Genomic DNA, 13419 nt, shown 5'->3' with positions numbered 1-13419 from the left:
TCAGAACTCTTCGATATAGGCAGTAAATGAAAGTCTCTCTGTCTTACACTCATCGGTGTTTCCAGCTTCCAGCTGTTATCTGTGTACTTGAGACTCGCCTCTCAAACTGACTCTCCCTGTCCAAACTGTCAGTTCCTCTCAGCATTTTGTACGTTGCCATCACCCCTATCGCCCCTTTTCCTGCTGTCGTCTAGTGTCGTCAGGTTTAGCTCCTCTAGTCTTACATCACAGCACATACCTCTCTGTTCTTGGACTAGTCTCATGGCAAACCTATTCATTTTGTACAGATTCCTGATATGTTTCATGAGATGCGGGGTTCCATACTGGCGCTGCATACTCCGTGATGGGACTGACTTATGACATGTGTAGGGTTGTCAGTGGTAAAGTGTTGAGATTCCTGAAAGCCATGTGTATGTATGTGCATTGTGCATTCACTTATATGTAGTTGCAGGGGTCAAACCTTAGCTCTCGGCCCATCCTCTCAACTTGCCAGATTTACTTTCTCTTAGCCTAGAGTCCTACCGCACTTGCTCGTAAGGCTATGCAAGAATCCTACCTCCACCACTTCTTCACTGAGATCATTAGACTTTCCTACCACCGTGACACTGAAGAAATACTTCCTTACATCCCTGTGGCTCATCTATGTCATTAACTTCCAGCTATGTCCCCGAGGTCCTGTTTCTCGCCTCTCACACAGCTTGCTCTCCTCCCCTCTCAGTTCCCATAAATATTTTGTATGTTGTTTTCCTCTAATGTTGTTAGATTTAATTCTGTTAGGCTCTCCTCACAGTCCATGTCTCTTAACTCAGGAACAAGATTTGCTGCGTACTTACGAACTTCCTCAACATTGCTTCTTCATGTGTAAGATTCATACTGGTGTTGCATATTACTAGATGGTCATGACACGCGCGTGCGTGTATGCGTGTGTGGACTCGCCTAATTGTGGTTGCAGGGGTAGGGACTCAGCTCCTGGCCCCGCCCGTGTGTGTGTGTGTGTGTGTGTGTGTACTCACCTGCTCACCTATTTGTGGTTGCAGGGGTCGAGTCATAGCTCCTGGCCCCGCCTCTTCACTGATTGCTACTAGGTCCTCTCTCTCCCTGCTCCATGAGCTTTATCATACCTCGCCTTAAAACTATGTATGGTTCCCGCCTCCACTACGTCACTTTCTAGGCTATTCCACGGCTTGACTACTCTATGACTGAAGAAATACTTCCTAACATCCCTCTGATTCATCTGAGTCTTCAACTTCCAATCGTGATCTCTTGTTTCTGTGTCCCATCTCTGGAACATCCCGTCTTTGTCCACCTTGTCTATTCCGCGCAGTATTTTATATGTCGTTATCATGTCTCCCCTGACCCTCCTGTCCTCCAGTGTCGTCAGGCCGATTTCCCTCAATCTTTCTTCGTAGGATAATCCCCTTAGCTCTGGGACTAGTCTTGTTGCAAACCTTTGCACTTTCTCTAATTTCTTGCCTGTCCAGGTCTCTTTGTAGTCCTGCCTGATCCTCGTCCGATTTCATTCTTCTCATTAACTTCACATCATCTGCAAACAAGGACACTTCTGAGTCTATCCCTTCCGTTGTGTCATTCACATATACTAAAAACAGCACAGGTCCTAGGACTGACCCCTGTGGAACACCGCTTGTCACAGGCGCCCACCCTGACACCTCGTCACGTACCATGACTCGTTGTTGCCTCCCTGTCAGGTATTCTCTGATCCATTGCAGTGCCTTTCCTGTTATGTGTGCCTGATCCTCTAGCTTTTGCAGTAACCTCTTGTGAGGAACTGCGTCGAAGGCCTTCTTGCAGTCCAAAAAAATGCAGTCGATCCACCCCTCTCTCTCTTGTCTTACTTCTGTCACCTTGTCATAAAACTCCAGTAGGTTTGTGACACAGGATTTCCTTCCCTGAAACCGTGCTGGCTGTCAATTATACACTTGTTTCTTTCCAGGTGCTCCACCACTCTCCTCCTGATGATCTTCTCCATGACTTTGCATACTATACACGTTAGTGATACAGGTCTGTAGTTTAGTGCCTCATGTCTGTCTCCCATTTTAAAAATTGGGACTACATTTGCCATCTTCCATACCTCAGGGAGTTGCCCAGTTTCAATGGATGTGTTGAAGATCTTTGTTAATGGCTCCCTCTCTAAGGACCCACGGAGAGATGTTGTCTGGTCCCACCGCCTTTGAGGTGTCAAGTTCACATAGCTTCTTCACCTCCTTCTTGGTTATGTGTACCTCATCCAGCACTTGTTGGTGTACCCCCCTGTTCTGATTTCCTGGAGTCCTACTGGTTTCCACTGTAAATACTTCATTAAATCTCGTGTTGAACTCCTCACATACCTCTCGGTCGCTTCTTGTGAACTTCCCATCACCCTTCCTCAGTCTGATTCCCTGGTCCTTGACTATAGTTTTCCTCCTGATGTGGCTATACAACAGCTTCGGGTCAGACTTGACTTTCGATGTTATGTCATTTTCATATTGTCGCTGAGCCTCCCTTCTTATCTGTGCATATTCGTTTCTGGCTCTTCAGCTAATCTCTTTATTTCCTGAGTTCTCTGTCTTCTGTACCTTTTCCATTCTCTAGTACACCTAGTTTTTTCCTCCCTACACCTTTGGGTGAACCAAGGACTCGTTCTGTTCTTCCCATTATTTCTGTTTCTCTTGGGAACAAACCTCTCCTCTGCCTCCTTACATTTTGTTTCCACATAGTCCATCATTTCTTGTACTGGTTTTCCTGTCAGTTCCCTCTCCCACTGAATGTCTTGCAGGAAGTTCCTTATGCCTGAGTAGTTCCCCTTTTTGTAGTTTGGTTTTCCCATCCTATTCCTGCTACTCTCTCCATTTGAAGCTCAACTATGCAGTCAAAGCACAGAACCACATGATCACTAGCTCCTAGGGGCCTTTCATACATGATATCCTAGACGTCCGAACTACTCAAGGTGAATACAAGGTCATCCTCACCTCTCTCTCTGGTAGTGTCTCTAACATGTTGATGCACGAGGTTTTCCAGTACCACATCCATCATCTTGGCTCTCCATGTTTCGGGACTCCCATGGGGCTCCAGGTTTTCCCAGTCAATCTCCTTGTGATTGAAATCACCCATAACTAGTAACTTTGCTCCCCCCATGTGTGCTCTTCTGGCCACCTCGGCTAGTGTGTGTGTGTGTGTGTGTGTGTGTGTGTGTGTGTATGTGTGTGTGTGTGTGCGTGTGTGTGTGTGTGTGTGTGTGTGTGTGTGTGTGTGTGTGTGTGTGTGTGTGTGCGTGTGTGTGTGTGTGTGTGTGTGTGTGTGTGTGTGTGTGTGTGTGTGTGTGTGAGTGTGTTTATGTATGTGTGTGTGTGTGTGTGTGTGTGTGTGTGTGTGTGTGTGTGTGTGTGTGTGTGTGTGTGTGTGTGTGTGTGTGTGTGTGTGTGTGTGTGTGAGTGTGTTTATGTATGTGTGTGTGTGTGTGTGTGTGTGTGTGTGTGTGTGTGTGTGTGTGTGTGTGTGTGTGTGTGTGTGTGTGTGTGTGTGTGTGAGTGTGTTTATGTATGTATGTGTGTGTGTGTGTGTGTGTGTGTGTGTGTGTGTGTGTGTGTGTGTGTGTGTGTGTGTGTGTGTGTGTGTGTGTGTGTGTGCGTTACCTGTGTTCTTGGGGTCTAGTCTTATCTTCTAGTTCCTCCTCTTAACTGTATATGACCAGTTATTCCCCGTTTCATAAAACTTCTTATGCCTAGACTTAAGTCTCTCTCTTGAGTCTGCCTCTTCCACTTCCTCAAGTTCATTCCTTTCCTTGACCTCTGAGGCTGAAGAATTTCTTGACGTCTTTGTCCCTTATTTGTGTTTTGATGTTTCATCTCTGCCACTCTCTCGCCTCCTGTGGGTGTGCGACTTTTATTTGTTCTCGACAATAAAACGCTAAAATTCTAGGAGAGTTTCAGAAAATCCCGATTTGAGTGTTATAAAAGATTCCTCATAACCAAATACTGTACAACAGACACCAGCCCTCAGGGCTCTCGGCCTACCACCAGCACCACCAGCAGCACCAGCAGCACCAGCACCACCAGCACCACCAGCACCACCAGCAAGTTAATAATTTTTTTTTTTGCAAGTCACTAAACATTGTACATCTTTCAGAAAATTATTGGACCGTATTATTTAAATGATTTTCTGCTGCGTTGGAGATTAACTAAAGCTCTTGATGCGAAGTTTTGGAGTGAGGTGATGCAAGACCCCCAACAAGCTTCTTGGCGCTGCTCAACCACAACCTGACTCAGACAGCCAGTTTTCACTTAAATGTCGTCCATTTCTGCGCGCTTAAAATGGCCCAGTCATTTCAATACTTATTATTTTAGGCTAGCTTAGCTTAGGTTAACGTATATTTACCTTTATCTCCGTTTATTATCCATCAACAACGAAATTAAAATTAGGATTGGATTAGGTGACAGCATGGGGCGTATCGTGACATTACGATCGTACAGTTTATCTCAAACGATACAAAATAAAATGGAGGATGGCATGCGTTCTCAAGCGCATTGAGACCTTTTAGCATGTTCTTGTACTTGGTAAAATACCTATTGAGGCTGTTCTCGGAGCAGGTGTTATTATCGCCAGTACTATGGTTATGGTGAAATTGGCTATAAAATACCTCGTTCTTGGTGCAGTAAGTGTGCTAAAAAACGTCCCACTAATTCAAGCCCATTGTGGGTGTAACAATCAGACCGAAAACCAAAAATCTAATGTATTATCTCTAAAAATATTGGAGTTAAAGTTTGTAAGTTAAAGTTTGTAAGTGAAACTCAAGCAACCCAAACAACCTGTTAAAGAACAGACGACAGTCTTTTCTTTAACAGTCTGTTAATGACGACCCAGGGTGAGGCCAGGCAGTTGACCATTGCCGTACCTGTGACCCCACTTGTAAAAATTGTGGGCGAGCCAGTATTCTTGCAATCTTTTCTGGTAACACCAGCCGGCGTTCTGCTACACCAGAAACTGTGCACGAACTTGGTACTCCAGTACATTTGGAACCATTGAGCCGCCACTCTCATCTGTGACTACACCTGAATATGTAAATGAGTCTGTCACCTTCTCAACACATGTACTCTCACTTTTCAGACTGCTGCCACATCTGTGACCATATCGGAGGTCGCTGATGAGATAGTCAAACAGGAATTTCTTAATATGAAAGGTGAGTCCTTCATGCAAGAGACACCAGCAGAAGACACCAATTTAACTGTAGCACTTGTTGATCTGGTAGCTGCTGAATACAGGACTTACAGAGAAGCGGTAAGTCCTGTAGGGGGGTAATGACCCTCTCCAAAGAGGTGTCACAAGACACACCTCTCTTTACCAAGCTTCCTAGCCGCTTGCATATAAGAGTGGAGGTCTATAGAAGCTGCTGTTTCCCCACAGTAGGAAAAAATCTTGAAAAGCTGCGCCCCACTTGATCAACAAGCTAGGGGTATCATAACTCACTAAAACCCGCCTGGAACCCTAAGAAAGAAGGATTCTAGGATGAAGTCTGTTGCATAAAGCTAGCAATGAATGTTTATGAAGCTGAAGTCAGCATTTCCTTTGTGGGAAGGAGTTTGCGGCGCCCACGAAGGCAGAGTGTGACAAGGAACGAACGGGAACGTGTCACAGAGGGCATCTCCGCACTACCGCCGAAGAAAGAGTAAAAAAAAAAAAGCAGTGACCGCACGTTCTTAGACTTGATCTGACAATCTCAGGAAAACTAAGAAAGTTAGACTAGTTCCCAATTCGCGGTAGAACTAATCATGAAGTGTTTATTAGCGTCTCCGTGTCACTTTCTCTAGTGAACATTGGGAGTGCTGAAATAAAATACGATTGTGGTTTAACTTTCTCTCTATTGTGGATAATCCCACGAAACTCACAACGAGTGATAGTGATTGGCAATAGAGTGTAACCGGTCTGACTGGGGAATAACATCCCCGACGTGTTGCGACGAACACTAGTGCAACATTCCCCGAGTGACACTTCCTCATTCTACTATCAAGACATGATAACGGCCTCGTGTCTCTACATAGACAGAGGACTCCAGCTACAATGAATCAGGCAGGTCACATTTCCCGTTCATTTGCCGTTTCAAAATACTGCAGTGTTTAGGCTAATGTTAGAAGGAATATTTCCCACCCTAGAAACCATCATTAGACAACACCAAAACCCACGTGAGTAATCATCATAATCTAGGTATTGTGATATACTGAAATACATATAATGGGTCAGAGTTTACCCAGATTACTCACTATCCACAGCCACTGTGGACACAACTGCAGCAACATCGAAGGCGAATCCAGGAAGAGGCTGCTGGAATTCGTGCTGTTGATAGATAAGTACTGCTCTTTGTTATCATATTTTATGCAGGAAAGTGCACTTATCTAAGAAATTCCTCCACATCTTTTCTTGGAGATTGTAATATTAGACATTAGAATATTGGAGGGCCTATAACAATCACCAAAGGAACTAAACTAGTTAAATTTCTAAATGGTCATGATAATGCTAGAACTGGGATCATTATCGAACCTGCTCATATAAATGACGGTATATTAATGATATTCTGTCTGATCACTTTCAGTGACTCATGACTGTCAATGTTGATCATATTTCTTGCAATAACGGAGCTAAATTCAAAAAGAAAAAATATTTCTAACCCAGATCATAGAGTTAATTTCAAGAACTGTTTGGATCAATGGTATAAGAATTATTACCTTACTGGAACACAAAAAGAGAACTGATGATTTAGTTTCTTCCACTGAGAACTTGTTCGCAGATTAAGGGATCCGAAATAGAGGCCATAAATCTTTTACCGTAAATGTCAAGAAACTCAGTCTTGAGTACTAGGATGATCCTCAACTAGGCAACCTAAAACGTGTAACTAGAGAAATGGTAAAAAATATCGTATTTGTAGAACTACAGAATTACCCAGAGCCTTTTAAATTAAACAAAATAATGCAAGAACCATTTGAAAGAACGATTCTTAATAAACTATACTGCAGAAACATAAACCATCTCTCATTTAATTTATATCATTTTATGAAAGGAGAAAAGACTGCAAGTTCTACTAGTTTTACCACATTTCTTGATTTAAAATCTGCATTTAATATCGCAAACAGCACTGTTATCTTACATAAGTTAGCCAAAATGAATATTTGTGGTACCATACTCACTGGATAATAGGTTTTCTCAATGAATGTTTTAGAAGCGAGACTCAAGAAATGTTCCTAGGTACACCACAGACAGAAGTTCTCAAGCCATTGCAATTAAAGTTATTAACTAATGCTTTCCTAAATGCTCTACCTACCTCACCTAAACATATAGCTATAACCTGTGCTGTAAACATTATGATCCACAAAAGGTCATAAAAATGAGAACAATAAAAATGAGAACAATAATTAATGTTCAGTTGCCTAGGTCTAATCATATCTGCATCTAAATCGAAGATGTTGACGAGTAAGGGACATTTCCAACCAGTTGGAAGGCAAGGTAAAAATATTACCTACCTTAAATTTCACAGGTATCTTAATGCAGTCGTAACCTTCAATAAATCCACCATACCACAAGTAAATAAGAAATGCAAAGACAGGCTAAGTTCTCTCAGAACATTTGCTGGCTACAACACCCAACTATGGTGCTTATGTAAGAATAGTGAGAAGGTTGTACGTAGCCTATATTAGACTCTTAATTGATTGATTATGCTAGCAAAAGAATATTATCTCCGGGCCTTAAAACTTATGAAAAACGAAGCTCTCAGAGTCATTCTTTGCTATTCAAAAACTCAAATGTCCTGTCCTGATAGGACAATTGAGATTAACACTGAAGTTCGTATTAGAATATTAAGAAATAAACCAGACACTACAAATTTTACTGAATGTCTAGAAATAAATAAACACAGATCTAAATGGGTTGAGAAAAAATGCATTTATATTTAGCTTTATAACCTACCTGCGCTGTGTCTCCGTAGGCACCAAAAGCATTTCTCTCCACCATGGAAGTTGTATTCATTTAGTACGGCATATATTCAAGCCCTTCCAAGCAACTCATCACTAGCAGTCCCTTAAATCTCTTGCAAAGGTAACTGCTCAAGAGGACATGTCGTGCTTAACTATTAGTAATAATATATCATAAATTAAAAAATACTGATGGATCTTAGAAGAAGTCTTTTGGTATGGCTGCATCTGCTCTTACTCTCAACTCTTCAGGAAAGTACCATAGCAACCATGTTGAGTTAGGCATAAGAATCAGCAACCGGGTTTCTTCACTGCGGACTAAATACCCTGCAATCCTAAATGCACAAAAGTTAACATATGACACTGACCTTGATTCGTCTATTATTACTGTTTCTCTGTCATCACTGAAGGCAGGCGGTGCCACATCCCTCCAGTGAACAGTAGGCATGCCATGAGCACACCAAGAGACATCACAATAAGAAGTATCAGGGGCCCTGGACTATTCAACTGCCTCCCAGCATACATAAGGGGGATTATCAATAGACCCCTACCTGTCTTCAAAAGGGAGCTGGACAGGCACCTAAAGTCATTACCTGACCAGCTGGGCTGTAGTTCGTACGTTGGTTTGAGTGAAGCAGGCAACAACAGTCTGGATGATGAGGCCCTGATCCACCACGATGCCTGGTCGTGGACTGGGCCGCGGGGGTGTTCAAGTAACAACACGCTTACTGGAGAAGAAAGGTGTAGATATTAAAAAAAATATCAGAGAAAAGAAATTCATATACACGTTTTGTTTGTTTTTCTCGATGCTGGTAGCGTGCTAGGGTAAGATAGCCTGAGCTTGCTATCACCTGCAGCTCACAAGACTGCCATCCCCACGAGCCCCTTTGGGGCGGGGCAGATGGCAGACCAGAGGCCTAGCTTTTCCCTACGAGCCTCGTGAGGGCGGGGTCTGTGGCTAGGCCTGGGGACACTTGGTCCCAAAGATGAGGGGGTACTTGTACCTCCTCCCATGGGAGACTTAGGTCTCGAGATACTCCCCAGATAGGGAGACAAGGCCGGGTCACCACTACTTGGAAAAGACCCGGGCCTGGAGAATACCGGCAAATAAAAAAAAAACCGTGATAGGGTGGCGTGGAAGGTCGAGATTATTATTATAATCAAGGGGAAGCGCTAAACCCGTAGGATTATACAGCGCCGGGGGGGATGTGGAAGGCATTCAGGCTTAATTCGGGGAACTGGAGCACAGATCCAATTCCCTAAATTAAGAGCCCCTCACCAACTTCAAGGAACCTTCCGTGAGGGGTGGAAGGTCGAGAGAAACGTAGAATGACTAGCATGGAGGTTCATTCGGAGAATGTGGGCTACACAGGCGGACAGATACGGGGGAGTCGAAACCAGTCCTGGGGGATGGGGCGAGATGATAATAGGAGGGTGGCTAGTCGAGGAATGAGAGAGAGGCATGGCAGCATGGGCCTTCCTCGATGCTTGTCCTGGAAGGAACTATAGGAACTAGGCCAACACAGTAACTCGCTCTAATAATGGAGAATATGAGAACTAAGCACATAGGCTTACTGTCTACATACAGTTCTTATGGATTCCATCACACATTGAATTTCTCCTACACGATAAAGCTGATAAATTAGCTAAATAAAATACCCTAAAGAAATATATTAAATGTAACTTACGAATATCTGTGTCAATAATTAGGAATAATAACAATACAGAAGTTAATCATGAATCTGGTTGTCATAACAATGAACTTAGAAGCCTGAGTAGATTTATAACTCACTATGATAATATGAACGTAGATAAATATGCTTACTTGCTATGTAAACAGAATGACTGACGTTGTAGCCAGGCTTCAGCTTGGTTACACGTATTTTTGGCAGTTTGACAGACACACAGATGAAGATCAAACTAAATGCAAAGTATGTGATCAGCCTTATAGTCACTTTTTTTAACACTGTGGATTGTCCAGTTATTGAGGAATATAGAGATGATATAATAACCTGTATGATATGCCAAGGTATCTTGTTAATGAAAATAAGATACCGGTCATAGTAAGTAAATATCCTAAATTTGCTTGCAACAGATGAAACAAGTGATAGATATAGTTCCCGATGCACTGCTGTTAACCCTTGTGGGGTCTAGTTCCTAGGCCTTTTGTGTATTCATATGTTTTTGCGCTACTGTCCACAGGATGGATATAGAGTGCACAACAAACTAGCAGCTTCGGCGGCTAATTCTAAATCTAAATACAATGATGATGCGACAGTTTCCCCCTATCCATTCTTTCTCTTCAATCCAGCTATCAATTAGCATGTGTGTGTGTGTGTGTGTGTACTCACCTATTTACTCACCTATTTGTGGTTGCAGGGGTCGAGTCCTAGCTCCTGGCCCCGCCTCTTCACCGGTTGCTACTAGGCCCTCTCTCTCCCCGCTCCATGAGCTTTATCAAACCTCGTCTTAAAACTGTGTATGGTTCCTGCCTCCACTACGTCATTTTCTAGGCTATTCCACTGCCTTACAACTCTATGACTGAAGAAATACTTCCTACTATCTCTCTGACTCATTTGTGTCTTCAACTTCCAATTGTGGCCTCTTGTTTCTGTGTCCCCTCCCTGGAACATCCTGTCCTTGTCCACCTTGTCTATTCCACGCAGTATTTTATATGTCGTTATCATGTCTCCCCTGACCCTCCTGTCCTCCAGTGTCGTCAGGCCGATTTCCCTTAATCTTTCTTCATAGGACATTCCCCTTAGCTCTGGAACTAACCTTGTTGCAAACCTTTGTACTTTCTCTAGTTTCTTGACGTGCTTTATCAAGTGCGGGTTCCAAACAGGTGCTGCATACTCCAGTATGGGCCTGACATACACGGTGTACAGTGTCTTGAATGATTCCTTACTAAGGTGTCGGAATGCTGTTCTCAGGTTTGCCAGGCGCCCATATGCTGCAGCAGTTATCTGATTGATGTGTGCTTCCAGAGACATGCTCGGTGTTATACTCACCCCAAGATCTTTCTCCTTGAGTGAGGTTTGCAGTCTTTGGCCACCTAGCCTATACTCTGTCTGTGGTCTTCTGTGCCCTTCCCCTATCTTCATGACTTTGCATTTGGCAGGATTAAATTCGAGAAGCCATTTGCTGGACCAGGTGTCCAGTCTGTCCAGGTCTCTTTGAAGTCCTGCCTGGTCCTCATCAGATTTAATTCTCCTCATTAACTTCACATCATCTGCAAACAGGGACACTTCTGAGTCTAACCCTTCCGTCATGTCGTTCACATATACCAAAAATAGCACTGGTCCTAGGACCGACCCCTGTGGGACCCCGCTCGTCACAGGTGCCCACTGTGATACATCATTACGTACCATGACTCGTTGTTGCCTCCCTGTCAGGTATTCTCTGATCCATTGCAGTGCCCTTCCTGTTATATGCGCCTGATGCTCTAGCTTCTGCACTAATCTCTTGTGAGGAACTGTGTCAAAGGCCTTCTTGCAGTCCAAGAAGATGCAATCAACCCACCCCTCTCTCTCTTGTCTTACTTCTGTTATTTTATCATAAAACTCCAGAAGGTTTGTGACACAGGATTTGCCTTCCGTGAATCCGTGCTGGTTGGCATTTATACTCCTGTTCCGTTCCAGGTGCTCCACCACTCTCCTCCTGATAATCTTCTCCATAATTTTGCATACTATACACGTCAATGACACAGGTCTATAGTTTAGTGCCTCTTTTCTGTCTCCTTTTTTGAAAATGGGAACTACATTTGCTGTCTTCCATACCTCAGGTAGTTGCCCAGTTTCCAGGGATGTGTTGAAGATTGTGGTAAGTGGTACGCACAACATATCTGCTCCCTCTCTAAGGACCCATGGAGAGATGTTGTCCGGTCCCATTGCCTTTGAGGTATCGATGTCCCTTAGCAGTTTCTTCACCTCCTCCTCATCTGTATGTATGTCGTCCAACACTTGTTGGTGTATTCCTTGTTGGTGTCCCCATCTGGTCTGTCCCCCCAGAGTCCTTCCTGTCTCTACTGTAAATACTTCCTTAAATCTCGTGTTGAGCTCCTCACATACCTCTTGATCGTTTCTTGTGAGTTCCCCACCTTCTTTCCTCAGCCTTATCACCTGGTCCTTGACTGTTGTCTTCTTCCTAATGTGGCTATACAGCAGTTTCGGGTCAGATTTGACTTTCGATGCTATGTCGTTTTCATACTGTCTCTGGGCCTCCCTCCTTATCTGCGCATACTCGTTTCTGGCTCTTCTACTAATCTCCTTGTTTTCCTGGGTCCTATGCCTCCTGTACCTTTTCCATTCTCTGTTGCACTTAGCTTTTGCCTCCCTACACCTTCGGGTAAACCAAGGACTCGTCTTGGTCTTCCTATTATTTCTGTTTCCCTTGGGAACAAAACTTTCCTCTGCCTCCTTGCACTTTGTTGCCACATATTCCATCATCTTGTTTACTGATTTTCCTACCATTTCTCTGTCCCACTGAACCTCCTGCAGGAAGTTTCTCATACCTGTGTAGTCCCCCCTTTTATAGTTTGGCCTGTCCCCTTCAGTTCCTGTTACCTTCTCCACTTGTAACTCTACTATATAGTCAAAACTCAGAACCACATGATCGCTAGCTCCAAGGGGCCTCTCGTAAGTGATGTCCTCGATGTCTGAACTGCTCAGGGTGAACACAAGATCCAGTCTTGCTGGCTCATCCTCCCCTCTCTCTCTGGTTGTGTCCCTGACATGTTGATGCATGAGGTTTTCAAGTACCACATCCATCATCTTTGCTCTCCATGTTTCGGGACCCCCATGTGGCTCCATGTTTTCCCAGTCGATCTCCCTGTGGTTGAAATCGCCCATTACCAGTAACTTTGCTCTGCTCGAGTGAGCTCTTCTTGCCACCTCAGCCAGTGTGTCCACCATCACCCTGTTGTTTTCTTCGTACTCCTCTCTTGGCCTCCTGCAGTTCTGTGGTGGGTTATACATCACTCCAATGACTACTTTATGTTCTCCGGACTGAATTGTACCTACAATGTAGTCTCTTTCTCCAATCATGTCCATGCCTTCCATTTCCTCAAATCCCCATTGGTGTTTTATGAGCAGTGCAACCCCTCCTCCCCCTCTACTCCTTCTATCTTTCCTCAGGATCTGATATCCTGTTGGGAAGATTGTGTCTGTTATTATCTCAGCGAGTTTTGTTTCTGTGACTGCTATGATGTCTGGGGATTTTTCACTGATTCTTTCATTCCACTCCTCATGTTTATTCATTATTCCATCCGCATTTGTGTACCAAACCTTTAGTTTCTTTTCTATCATTGTGGTCATGCAAGTATATTGGGGTTGGGGGAGGGAGAGCCTTGGTGGGGGCCTATATGGGGCTGTGGTGTAGGTGGGGTATGTGTTGATGGGGGTGGGGTCAGAATGCCCATAAGGGACAGCTGTTGGGGTGAGGTTTGTGATATGGGGGTTGGTGGCAG

Source organism: Cherax quadricarinatus, chromosome 1 (genome assembly GCF_038502225.1).
Source record: "Cherax quadricarinatus isolate ZL_2023a chromosome 1, ASM3850222v1, whole genome shotgun sequence".
NCBI lineage: Eukaryota > Metazoa > Arthropoda > Malacostraca > Decapoda > Parastacidae > Cherax > Cherax quadricarinatus.
The sequence above is the reverse complement of the archived record's forward strand: the minus strand, read 5'-3'. Positions refer to the sequence as shown.